General features: G+C 37.6%; 1 protein-coding gene across 2 annotated transcripts in view; it reads right to left on the bottom strand.

Annotated features, from left to right (window-relative positions):
* The window catches only part of LOC126473429 (nicotinamide/nicotinic acid mononucleotide adenylyltransferase 1), a 104130-nt gene that overhangs the window by 31623 nt on the left and 59055 nt on the right, over positions 1-13452 (bottom strand). The window lies entirely within an intron of this gene.

The raw sequence follows: 13452 nt of genomic DNA, 5'->3' as shown, positions 1-13452 counted from the left end.
ATAACTATCATCAGTGACAAAAGCACGTTGAATGGACCTAATTCAAGATCATAAAGCTTATTTTTAAGTATAGAGAACAAAGTTCAAATACGACAATAATGGCAGGCACATGAAAACATCTGCCAGCTTTGGTTATTACAAAGAAGGCAATGATACTCAGATTGAAGATGAGTAAGGTAAAAGTCTCTAACAAGAGGATTGTGTATCAAAGCAAAACACAGTTGAGAAAACTAATAAATTATGGGACAGAATTACTGGCCATACTTACCTTCAGTAGGCAAAATTTGTAGTACTGTCGATAAACAAAAATAAAAGTAAAAAGTGAGGCACTTCCTACCTTTTGGAACTAATAGTTCCTTCCTTGGGTCCGAGGGAGGTATCTACACCTATATTAAGCAAGACACCATGCAAGGGATGGAAGTGGGTACGTTGTACCACTGTTATTCCTTCCCTTTACTGTCCTTGTTGCAAACGGAGCAAGAGAAAAACAATTATCTATATGCTTCTGTATAGTCCTTGATTTCTCCTATCATATTTTTGTGATCCTTACATGTGATGTATTCTGATGGCAGTAGGACTGTTCTGTAATCTGTTGAAAATGCTGGTTCTCTAAACTTTCTCCACAGTGTTACGTGGAAAGAATATCTTCTTCTCTTCAGGAATTCACACTTGAGCTCACAGAGAATTTTTTTTAATACGAGTTGATTGAACCTACTGGTAACAAATGGGAAAGTTTAAAATGAAGAGCAGGTTGCTCAACACCTAGACAAGTGCATAACCCTCGCCTCCTACAGGAAGGAAATATTAATTTTGAAAGCTAGGAAGTGCCTCACTTTCACTTTCATGTGTGTTTATCAGTAGTGCTATATAGATTTTGTCTCCTTGCCAGCAATTCTGACTCATAATTTATTAAGAGCCCAAAGTGAGCAGATTATAGCACATAATGCCCATGCTGAATTGTCCAAATGTGAACACACCGTTCAATAACTAATGCAGATGTGGGAAAACTAGCACAAATCTAAATTTCATAAGAAATTATTGCTGGCATAAAGCTCACTAATTTTAATCAGATCAGTGCATCATCATTGGAAAAAAAGGAAGAAGATTAAGATGTAATACTCCATCACGATTATTAATCGTGTTACACAAGCTTGGAGTAGATAAGGAAATCAGCTGTATGCTGCCCAAAAGAACCATAGCAGCGTTTGACTCAACTGATTTAGAGATACCATGGCAAACCTAAATCTTGATGACTTAATGAGAATTTGAACACCATTCCTCCCAAATGGACAGCATCCTAAAACCCTTCCCATCTTACTTTGTACCATGCTGACAGGAGCAAGGGTCCAAACTATAACTATTTTACTCATACTTCCTACTATCATTCAAGAAATTTCCTGCAGAATGGGCAAAGAATACCAAATAGAACATTACTATAGAAAACCAAGAAAATTTTTACAGTACACGAGAAATTACACACTTGTAGCAGTATGAGTGTCTTGGACAGAATAATGGGCAAAAAATTACTCATCTGGTAATTCTTTCAGAAAAGTTCACATATGTGACCAGTATTCTGAAAAGGTTATCAGACCAAGTTTTCAAACACACCATCTTTTTCACGGACTTTATTCATGAATATTTCAGAGCTGCTGACATTAAGATAGTCCTGCAAACAGAGACTGAACATACTGTAGACAGACTGATGCCACATATCCATAATGGCTCAAATACGAAGGTTAGCCATTAATGCATCTTACAGAACTGCACAGGGAAAATGGTACCCGTTTTGCACCAAGTATGACAAACTCAAGGCTGAATTAACTGCAGGGTTCCCACCTCACAAGAAGGGTGGGTGCAACAAGCCCAAATGCAAGAAGATATGTGACAGAAAACTGAGATAAGCACTTAAGCAGTAAAGCCAACACAGACACTGTACCTGATAACATACACTGTAACATAGCCATCATCCAGCCTAACAGTGTCTCAGGCTGAAATGCCATTGCACACCACCACAGATCAGGCCGGTACGATACAAGATCCAATAATGCCAACATCAACCAACAGTGGCAATGCCGTGCAACAGTGCTTTGTCATCAGTGGTGACTTATTCAGAGTATGACTGCCTCACAGATGAGGTCGATGATCTGAGTAAACAGATTAGTGAACTGCTGCCTTGTCACAACTGCAGCAATGACGGGGACCGCTATTGCCACGGATCATGTAGTCATTCTTCTATGAACTCCTTGGCCAAAAGGGGTGCAGAGCAGCTGCCTTCTGTTTGTTGGTACCACATGAAGGTTGGAGATCTGGTATGCAAGTGTACCTCACCTTGTTATTGTCCAAACGCCAGTGGCAGTCAGATGGAGGCACATCCGATTGCTGATTGCAGTCTCAGCATCTCTTTACCAGTGATTGGAAGACGGGAAAAAATTTGCTATGGACACTGCTTCAGACTTTTGTATTTAACCACATAATTTACTGTACAACTGCTGGTCAATGATCACGTTCTGCCTCTTTGCGGCAAACAATTCATCCGTTAATGACATATGGCAGTCAACATATTGAGTTGGACTTGTGACTGTGCCGTACCTTCCCCTTGAATTTCACCGTCCCTGATGTCATAGAACCCATAATTGGAACGGACTTCCTGGCACATTATCGTCCACTACCAGATGTGGTGAATGCAAGACTCGCCAACAGAAACACGGGCCTTACCGACTCAGTGCAGATATATACAGCACCGAGATCATCTAGGTGGCAAGTTGGAAATACACCAAGCTGCTTGAACAGTTTCCATCTGTAACACATGTGCTCCGAGAAGGGCATGTCACAATAGCCGGCCGCGGTGGTCTCGCGGTTCTGGCGCGCAGTCCGGAACCGCGCGACTGCTACGGTCACAGGTTCGAATCCTGCCTCGGGCATGGATGTGTGTGATGTCCTTAGGTTAGTTAGGTTTAAGTAGTTCTAAGTTCTAAGGGACTGATGACCACAGCTGTTAAGTCCCATAGTGCTCAGAGCCATTTGAACCAGTTTTTGTCACAATACTATTCATTACATCAAAACTACTGATGGTCCACCAGTTTCATGCAGACATAGGCAATTAGCTTCTGGCTGTAGGCAATTAATTTCTGGCTACGTGGCTATTGCAAAGGCAGGTCTTCTAGCAATCCAGTGTCATCACGTCTCCAACTAATACCAGAGAAGTGGGTGCGTAGTGCCCCTGTGGCGATTATGAGCACTTAATGCAAGGACAGAGCCAGACAGATATCCAGTACCCTTTTAAGAGATTATTACTATGCTCTGTGTGGCACAGCTGTGTTTAGTGTGCTAGACAGTGCAAAGGCCATCACACAAATTCCCGTGGCAGATGACGACATCCTGAAAACAGCCACAATCAAGCCATTTGGTCGACAGAACATGCACAGTCTTGGCAAAGGTTTATTGACACCCTTCTGAAAGAATATTGATTCTGTTTTGCAAACGTAGATGACATCCTTGTCTTTTCAACCACTACAGAAGAGCACACGCAACACTTGGTGGAAGTCTTTAAGCACTTAGAACAACATGGTGTGGTACTGAACACTGCTAAGTTTGTATGAAGCCAACTACAGAGTATCTTTTTGGGTCATCTGATTTCATCAACAGGATCACTACTGCTTCCTGAAAAAGTAGGAGCCATAATGAAGATTTCATGGCCTGAAACCTACACTGTTTCTTAGAAATACTAAATATTTTTCTTGCGTCATCCGCCCCACTCAGCCATGTTGAAAGAATAGCCAACTGCAACACTTTCTAGACCTAAAACTAAAGAAAATTCTCCACTCTAATTGACAAGATGTGATGAACCATGACTTTGAAGCAGGAAAGCAAAGCATAGCAAATACCACTCTTCATTCGATGCACATATTGCGTTTGTGGTAGATGCTTGCCAGACTGCTATTGGTGCAGCATTGTAACAGCTAGCTTATGGTGCTTGGCAACTACTCGCCTTCTTTTCACACATGTTCTTACCTTCACAGCAAAAATGGAATGCTTACAATTGTGAACCTCTTGTTGTTTATGAATTGATTAAATACATTGCCCCCCCCCCCCCCCCCCCCCCACTGGACCTTTGTGAGTAGCTGCATTTTAATTATAACCACCTAGTAGTTATTAGGACAGTTAACATCTAGTTGTGTTCACAATCTCAATTATTATGTTTAGTTTGCCTTAAAGGAAGAAGACATCTCACATGCAGAAAACAGTAATATTAACTAGAGGGCGATGAGTAGTACCAATACTTTAGCATCTGTTATGATGACAAAGGTCATGAAGCCATAGCGTTAGAGACAGGTGTTGAGTGTTACATATTCTGTTCAATTTGTGTTACTATGGAGGAAAAACCCTACCTTGATGTGTGTTAGTCAATGCTCTTATCTCTCCAGATTTTTGAAAACGACCTGCAAAGATCTGCTTCATTGGCTACAATTGTGAAGTAACAAATACAAAAGTCAAAGCAATTGCATTCTATGGCAACAATATTATGGGGTTAAAAAAATATTAAGTTAATCGAACTTAGAATAAGTAACATATTTTAAATTATGTCGGTGCAAGTTACACCTTCTTATGTCAGGGTACTTAAAGCATATTAACTAATGTTTAGGGATTATGTGGAAATATTATAGCTCTGGTATAACACTGTACAAAAGAAATAATAAAGAAATGTTACAAAATTATGATATCATGCACATGTTTGTATGGTAGCAAAAAGTTACAGTAAAAATGTAGGATCCTGAAAATCATAAAGAAATTTCTTACGCGGCATTGTGGATGCAAGGGACTGCACCAAACATGGCACAGTGTTCACCACAGTGAAAGCACACACGACAAAAATGGAATAAAGCCAAAATTAGTGTAAGCAGAGCCATATGTAAGGCAGTCATTCAATGAACTTAAAAGTAAAATTCTACCTACAGATCTAACAGAACACCCTAAGACATTTTACACAAAATGTATTCACAATTGCAAATATGGTCTACCATCAGCTGTATAATAAATGACGACAACGAAAATTTGTGCCAGACTGGGATTCAATCCTGGATTACCCACTTATTGCAAATGGTCACCTTACCATTTGGTTATCGGAGCACAACTCTCAGCCAGACCCAAGCTTCCATATGTTGACAACCATGTGTGTACAACCTGTACTCTTATATCCATTATGTATATTCCCATACTGGGGAGACATTTTACATGACAGTCGCTTGTCAGCGGAAAGTACGATATTGCAGTGCCTGTGGTATTCCGAATTATAATGTAATGCTCCTTCGAACATGGATGCACAAGGAACATACTGAATAACACCGGCATTGCAATATTGCATTCTATGAAGCTCTGGACTTATATTAAACCAGTAAACAGATCAAAACCTTCTGCTGGTGGTGACCATAACAGTATAGAAACAGAGGATGACAGAGAGGAGGCTGAAATACTGAATTCCTTTTTGCAAAATTGTTTCACCAAGAAAGCTTGTACCAAGGTTCCTACTTCAACAAACACCGAAATTAGACATATCAAAATAAGTGATTTTTTTTGGGGGGGAGATAGAAAATCAAATTCATTTAACAAAAGAACTGATGGGGTACCTAAACAATTCTAAATAGAACTTGCTTCTATTCTAGCAACAGTCAACTGTAGGTCACTGAAGAAATGAAGCATTCCATTTATTGACAAAAAAAGGTCCAACCATTTGCATTTTCAAGAAGGGTCATTGAAAGACACACACAACTATAGGCCGATATCATGGACATCAGTCTGTTGTACACCTTTGGACACATTTTATGATCACATATTATGACCTTTCTGGAGAATGAAAATCTCCTCTGTCGCAATCAACACAGACTCTACAAAAAATGATCACATAAAACCCTGATCACTATGCTTATCTACAAGACTCAAAGGGCAGTACATACAGGTTGATGCTGTGTTTCTCGATTTCTTAAAGACATTTGATACAGTTACACAGCGATCCCTAATGAACGAAATATGAACATAGATAATATCAGACCAGTTGTATGTCTAGACTGAAGAGTTTCTAGCAAATAGAACGCAGCGTGAATAGAATGCAGAGTGCCATTCTTACTGGTGGTAAATCCTCAGACATAAAAGTAACTTCAGCCATACCCCAAGAAGGTGTTATAGAACAATTACTGTTCACATTACACAAATGATACCGTGGATAACATTGGATGCTCTGCGAGGTTGTTCACAGATGATGATGTAGTATATAGAGAAATTGCAAAGCGAAAAAATTGTAGTGACACACATGAGGACCAATAGACATTTGATGACTGGTGCAGGGCTTGACAGCTGACCCTCAACATAAACAAATGTAATGTATCACACACAAATAGATGGAAAGATGCATTTGCCACATTATTACATAACTGTCAATCGATCGCTGGAAGCAGTCACTCTACTAAATATCAAGGAGTAGGTGTATGGAGCAGTATAAAGTGAAATGACCACATAAAACTAATCATAGGAAGGGCAAATGCCAGACTGAAATTCGCTGTATGAATCCTCAGAAAGTGTAGCCCACCCATGAAGCAGGTAGCTTGCAAAGCCCTTGTTCAACCAGTCACTGAATATTGTGTCAGTCTGGGACCCTTACCACATAGGACTGACAGATGAGAGGAAGGAGATCCACAGAATAGCAGCATGTCTTATCACTGGTTTGTTTAATAAGGGTGAAAGTGTCACAGAGATGCTCACCTAACTCCAGCATAAGCTGCTGCAACAGAGACTCTGTTCATCACAATGTGGTTTACTGTCAAAATTCCAAGAATGTATGTTCGTAGAAGAGTCAACCAATATACTGCTTTTTCTCCACGTATGCTTTGCCAAAAAAATCACACAGATAAGACTAGAGAGGTTCGAGCTCACACAGAGGCTTGCCAACAATTGTTGTTCTGGTGCACTGTTCACAACTGGATTACAAACTGGGGAAACAAACAGGAGCACACAAAGCACTCTCTGCCACATACTACTGGATAGCTTGTAGAATACAGACATAGAATCGAAGAATACTATAGGCAACAATGGCATCAACACACTTCCCATACAGAAGATCACAGGTTGCCATTAGTTAGTTTTTGCACACCAATTAAAAGGAAGAAGCAGCACCTTATCTGTGATGAGGATGATGCGAATAATGATATCACTACCTTAACAGAGTGAAAAATCATGCCTCACAGTATCAGTGCATAGTAGAATATGGTAAAAAATACAGGATGCATACAGAGGAAATTAAAACAGGAAAGTACGCAACAAAAATAATCATTTAACTACAGTGTTAAGATGGATGAAGTGAGAGCAAAAGAGTTGAAGGGAGGAACAAAAAGTCTGAAAATGAATATGAGCATATTGTTAGGTGACTACATAGACCAAACTTTTCATTTCTACTTTCACTGTATTATCTGTATGCTCCTACTCAAAACCACAACATTCTTTCTTAAAATACAGCCAACTGGCTTTTTAACTGGTGTTTTCTAGGGGTTTCCCCCAAATGACAAATTGTCAAGACAGCAAAAAAACCTACGTCTGAAAAGTACGAACTCATCCTTCAGCACTGCCAGCATTAGGATCAAAAAACCTTTGAATGTGGGTCATCACTAATTTATCTGGACTTTATCTATTCACTTTTCTAAAACTGAAACAAAGAGCATCTGATTTACTGATGGGAAGGACATACTGCTTTCGTAAGCTGTACGAGTTGCTTTTGCGCTGACGTAGTGGTGTAGCTCACTCAGAATCTACTAAACGTCAACTTTGAGAACCATAAATTAGGTAAAAAAAATATTAAAAGTGTTCAATTAGAGCACGAGTTTCTCTGGGGGGGGGGGGGGGGGGGGGGGGGGAGAGAAAGAGAGAGAGAGAGAGAGAGAAAAGGTTGTCAAAGTTTCAATACAGAAAAGAGTACCACTTACTTAGCGCACTTGGACCAATGAAAAGAGGGGTAATGTGGAATAACTTCACAATGCTATTAAAGGATTTGAGCAAATGTGCTTACAAGAGCAGTAAAGTCCTTATTTGCTTATTATTATCATTTGAAATGCAGAATCACAGTACAGATGTCTTTCTTGTAATTATGCACAGCTTTTTATAAATCCTCTTCTCAATGAGTTATCGTTTTTATGTCTTCAGCTTCTTATATGCTCCCTATTATAGCCCATTTTATTAATATGACCTGCATGGACAAGTATACACATGTTTTATTGTATATAATTCATTAGTTACCTTTTCCAAACACATCAAGGGTAAGAATGACTCCCCCTTGTTCTGTTCTCTCAATAAATATATTACTGTAATGGTTTTATATAATCATATTGGTTATGGCTAACTTTTATTCTATGATCTGTGGAAAAACAAAGTAACACACCTGCTATCCTTAGATGTTGTGGTAAAAGAGACTATTAAGATTATATACAAAAGATACTTTTCTGGTCACAAATGCTATTTATAAATATCATCATTTACAGAGTCTATGTTGGCGTCATGTCAATAGTTTTATTTCTTAAAATACACCATCTCGTCAGTGGATGTTTCCAACTTAAGTGTCTTCCTAAATTTTCTGCATATTGCATAATTCAAAAATGAAATGTCATGTGGCTAGGGCCTCCCATTGGGTAGACCGGTCGCCTGGTGCAAGTCTTTTGAGGTGATGCCACTTTGGCAACTTACGTATCGACGGAGATGAGATTATGATGATGATGAAGACAACACACCACAACACCCAGTCCCTGAGTGGAGAAAACCTCCGACACAGCCGGGAATCGAACACGGGCCCCTTAGCATGGCATTCTGTCACGCTGACCACTCAGCTATTGAGGTGGACTGCACAATTCAAAATCCCAATGCACTGCTGGCCACCTGCCTAATTACACACCCGTTCACTAACCCCAACTGGAATCCGGTATTTGGGAAGAGTAAAAAACCATTTCTGGAAGATCTAAAAAGGTCCAAATCATTTCTCGCTTTCTGTAACCTGACCACAATATTAAGGAGATGGGGAATTTTTTTAAAGTGATTATTAGCCTGATTCTGCAACCAATTTGCTACTAACATTCCAATCATTACCACAAGTCCTGCAATAATTTTAAATTTAGACACAATACATTAAGATGAAGTAACTGATACTGTCTCTTGGCTGTTATTCTCTCTTACAGTCAATTAATTAATTGCTGGGGTTTATACTCTTCTATTGCGCTGTTCCTTTTGCACATTTGATTTAAAAAATTACCATTTTCCTCCATTCGGTCAATTATTGTTGTTGCAAAAAACTTGGCATTTAACTATTCTGATTTACACTTATTAAAATATTCTGGACTATTATGTCATGGTCAAATGAATTTCTTGTCAAAACCCAACATTTTGTCCTTGTCTGAAGAGGAAATCTTCAAGGGGGATTTTAGCTTTTTCGAAGATACGATGCACCTCTGCTTGTTACAGACCTGTCGGTGCACTAGTCAGTAGCGAGCCAATGTGTGCATCATTACTGCTCCTCTTGAAAATGTCCTACAAAGACGAGGATGAAAGATTGGGTTTCAACAACAAATTCATCCAACGATGGCATAACAATCCAAAATATTTTAAGACGTGTCACATTTTCAGATGTCAAAGTTTATATTTTCACATTTAGCTTGTATTAGAACTTGGTTCCTCAGAATCCCCCGCATCAATAACTTTACACAGTATCCCCACTTTTTCCCAGTAAATGTTACATAGCTTCAGTCACCATCCTACAAGCCATACATGGCATCCTCCCCTCCTCCCTCACTTCCCAATTAATCTAAGACAAAACAAGCGTTTCAAGCCCAATTATATCCACCCCATCCCACTCATGTTCGAATAAGTGCACCATAATTTCCTCCTCCTTTCCAGTCACCTCTTACATCATTGTCAATACTGAAAAGAGCAAATAAGGAAAGAACACACAATTGTGTGTCTATCATTCATAGCTGAATAGGCTTTGAGGTCTTTGTTTATTTTTATAAAGGTACAGCTATTAATTACCTGGAATATCAAACAAACATTACTGTTGCGTATTTTGTTTAGTATGCACTACACAGAAATTTATTTTGGTATTTGTGACTTCTTAATACATATTTCACGGAAGAGTAAATACACCTGTTCCCATAGTTACAGATACTGATTTTTTCCATAGTAAATACCTACTGATGGATTACCCAGCACATTACAAAAAAAAATTGCAATATGATAATTACAATGATTTACTGAGACCCATCAAATTCTAAATGCATCTGTCATGGTGTAACTAAATGTAATAGCAATGAGAAAGCTATTTAGCTCCATTATTATTCTCAAGCGCATAGCTCTTACTAAGACATAGTTTCCCGCCAGTGCAAAGTCTGAGAAGTATGTGGGAAGTATAAGAGTTTAAGAAACTGATGACAAAATTTACTTTTATTCACATTTTTAAACGGTGATCCACAGAATCTATTTACAAAGCTACTCAAATTGTAATTTTATTGTAGCACTGAATTAATCCTGCAATGGAGTTAAAACCCATGAACAGGTGTTCACTCACTAAGAGATCAAACTACCATAGTAAATAGGAAAAGTCCTCAATACTTCTATCTAATCAAGAATTAAAATAATTCTATTGAATACTGTAAATTTATGGATAATATTTACAACTGATGAGAATATGTAGTACATTCCATGACTGAAGATATAAATAATGTATTGACATACATTTAACAACTAATTTCACAGTGTTTTATCATTAAAATATATATCTTAATATCCCATTTATGTAGCCTACACATTCTGCTGCACAAAACTGAGATAAGTGAATATAAAATAGTATTTTGTGTACAATTTTAGAACTGAATTATATTTATTTATATATAATAAATAAAATAAGGGCACTCCTGAATGATCTAGCATGTTTAATCACCTTATTACATCTTTTGTTTACGAGCTTTTTTCATTTGTTGTAAAAATCCACTTACTGTGAGACCTCCACATTATATTGTAGTAAATCATTAAAGTTGCAATTCTTTTGTTCGTAAAAGCAATCTCTCAAGAACAACTAATACCTGTGCTGTGCAACAAATATGTGAGGCATACGACACACACAAAGCATTAACTTGAAAGTTGCAGAAAATTCATTTGACTGGAGTCTCAACAATAAAAGGAATAATAGTACCAATAATAAAAAAAATAATGTGTGTGTGTGTGTGTGTGTGTGTGTGTGTGTGTGTGTGTCACTTGCGTACCTGTACACAAATGAGAATATAAACGAAATATGAATCTCTATAACAGAAGAAAGCTAACATGACAGTGAAATAAATATTGATGTAGGGGACAGCAGAGAGGCATACTTTTTACTAAATATTATCATACTGATGTATACATTTTACAAAAAGTATTTCAATACGACAACACAGCCGTAACTACAATCAACAGGAACTTTCTACACATGTATTGCAAAACACCACAAGTATATCATATTACTAGTATTTAACAGCACATATTCTAAATCTGGAAGACAAGTCACCTGGTGAGAATACTTGTTCTACAATTTTGACAATACACTTAATGTGAAATGTAATGTCTGGCCTCTGAGACAGGGAATTTGGCAAAATCGAGGAATGTAGCATCAGATGTAATATGTATAAGTAACATGCAAACACACTGGCAAAAATCTATTGCATTATATCTTTCATTGAGCAATTCAGTATAATGTATATGATGCTAGCCAACAAAGGATGGTACATACACTGCATTCGTTGTCTGTTGCCATTGCCGTAGAATACAACTGGGACTTTTTAAGGGTAGATAATGGTTCACAACATAGCCACCACATCATAAATTAAATTTTCTATACATTTACAATTAATAGTAGTAGAATGATATAGATGCCACCAAAAATTATAATGAATCATAAAAATGTAATAACTTTAATGGCAGCATAGCTAAAAATATGTATTAGGGGGGAGGGTAGGATTATTACACCCTTTTGTAAGATTACTGCAATAGAACATGGTGGAACACATAACTGGTTTGCAAGAGAATCAGCACAATTATGAAGTAATGGTTACACAGTTTACCAGGCAGATGCAACACAAAGAAGCAATTGATGGAGAATTTACTGATATTGATGTTTAAAGAGCTGGAGAAATATTCCATGAGGGAAAGGTGTAAGAAAATAAGAGAAATGGGATAGTATTGAGTGGCAGATGAAAAGAAAGGGGGGGGGGAAAGATTATGGTTTAATGCTCTGTCGATGATGATATAAATTAGTAATAGAGAACAATTTCAGATCGGATATGGTTGGCAAAGGAAATTGGTAGTGTCAAATTTAAAGGAATTAACCTGACATTCCCCTTAAGTTATTTAGGGAAGTCGCAGAAAACCTAACTCTGGGTATATGAACTCCACTTTTGTCAAATGAGAGACCACTGCCTCAATCACTGCAACATATCGCTTCATACAAATATATTAGTGAATATAAAGAAGGGGTGTGCAAGAGGTTAAGGAGGAGCTGAAGAATAGTAGTAGTAGTAGTAGTAGTAGTAGTAGTAGTAGTAGTTTTACTACCAGCAGGAGGAGGAGGAGGAGGAAGAGGAGATGTGGCAGGATTAGGAGGAAGTAGTATTGCCTTTGTGCTTGGCAAATCTGGTTTCTTCAATTTCCATTAAAAAAAAAAATCCTGTTATAAATATGACACACTACTCCAGAGACTTCATAAAAATGAATTTCTAAAAGTATAATCCACATCTCCAATATAACACAGCCATTTCGAAAGTGACACTAAAGGACATTATGGATAATTAATATATATCTTTAAGAGCAGGAGGAGAACTGATCTCTTCCTTGAAGTATGAGCCTTTGATAAATATTTGAGGTCAGAGGTGACTTACCTTTATTTTTAATTAGTACAAAATGTTTCGCAATGGCAACACAATTTAATGTTTAATGAAACTGCACTGAAATTTTTATCCAATATAGCTCATTATCGCTTTGATTACCACACATGAATGTCATAGTATAACTCATTCAATTGATAAATGAATAGAAATCCCTGCATATACACAACCACATTGATGATAAAATTAATAGAAATGCAAGTACACAAAGTCTACAACTTGGCAGCTTCTACACATATTTCTTTGTATCAAAAGGAGAAAGACAGATGGCTCATACAAAAATCACAAGAAATTTGTATTGGAAATATACAATTGAAATGGAAGACTACATCACAACAACTTCTTAAAATCTTTCAAATGTATCTCTCATTATAAAGAATATCAAGTCATTGTTATCAGAAGTTACTTAGTACTCACAATTATGGCAACAAATTAGCACAACACTTATCAGGAACACACATATTGAACTGTGCACTTCAATATTCCCTTGTTTGTAAATCACTACAAGCTGATAATG

This window comes from Schistocerca serialis, chromosome 4 (assembly GCF_023864345.2).
Source record: "Schistocerca serialis cubense isolate TAMUIC-IGC-003099 chromosome 4, iqSchSeri2.2, whole genome shotgun sequence".
NCBI lineage: Eukaryota > Metazoa > Arthropoda > Insecta > Orthoptera > Acrididae > Schistocerca > Schistocerca serialis.
Note: the sequence above shows the minus strand (reverse complement) of the source record. Positions and strands in the feature narration are given on the sequence as shown.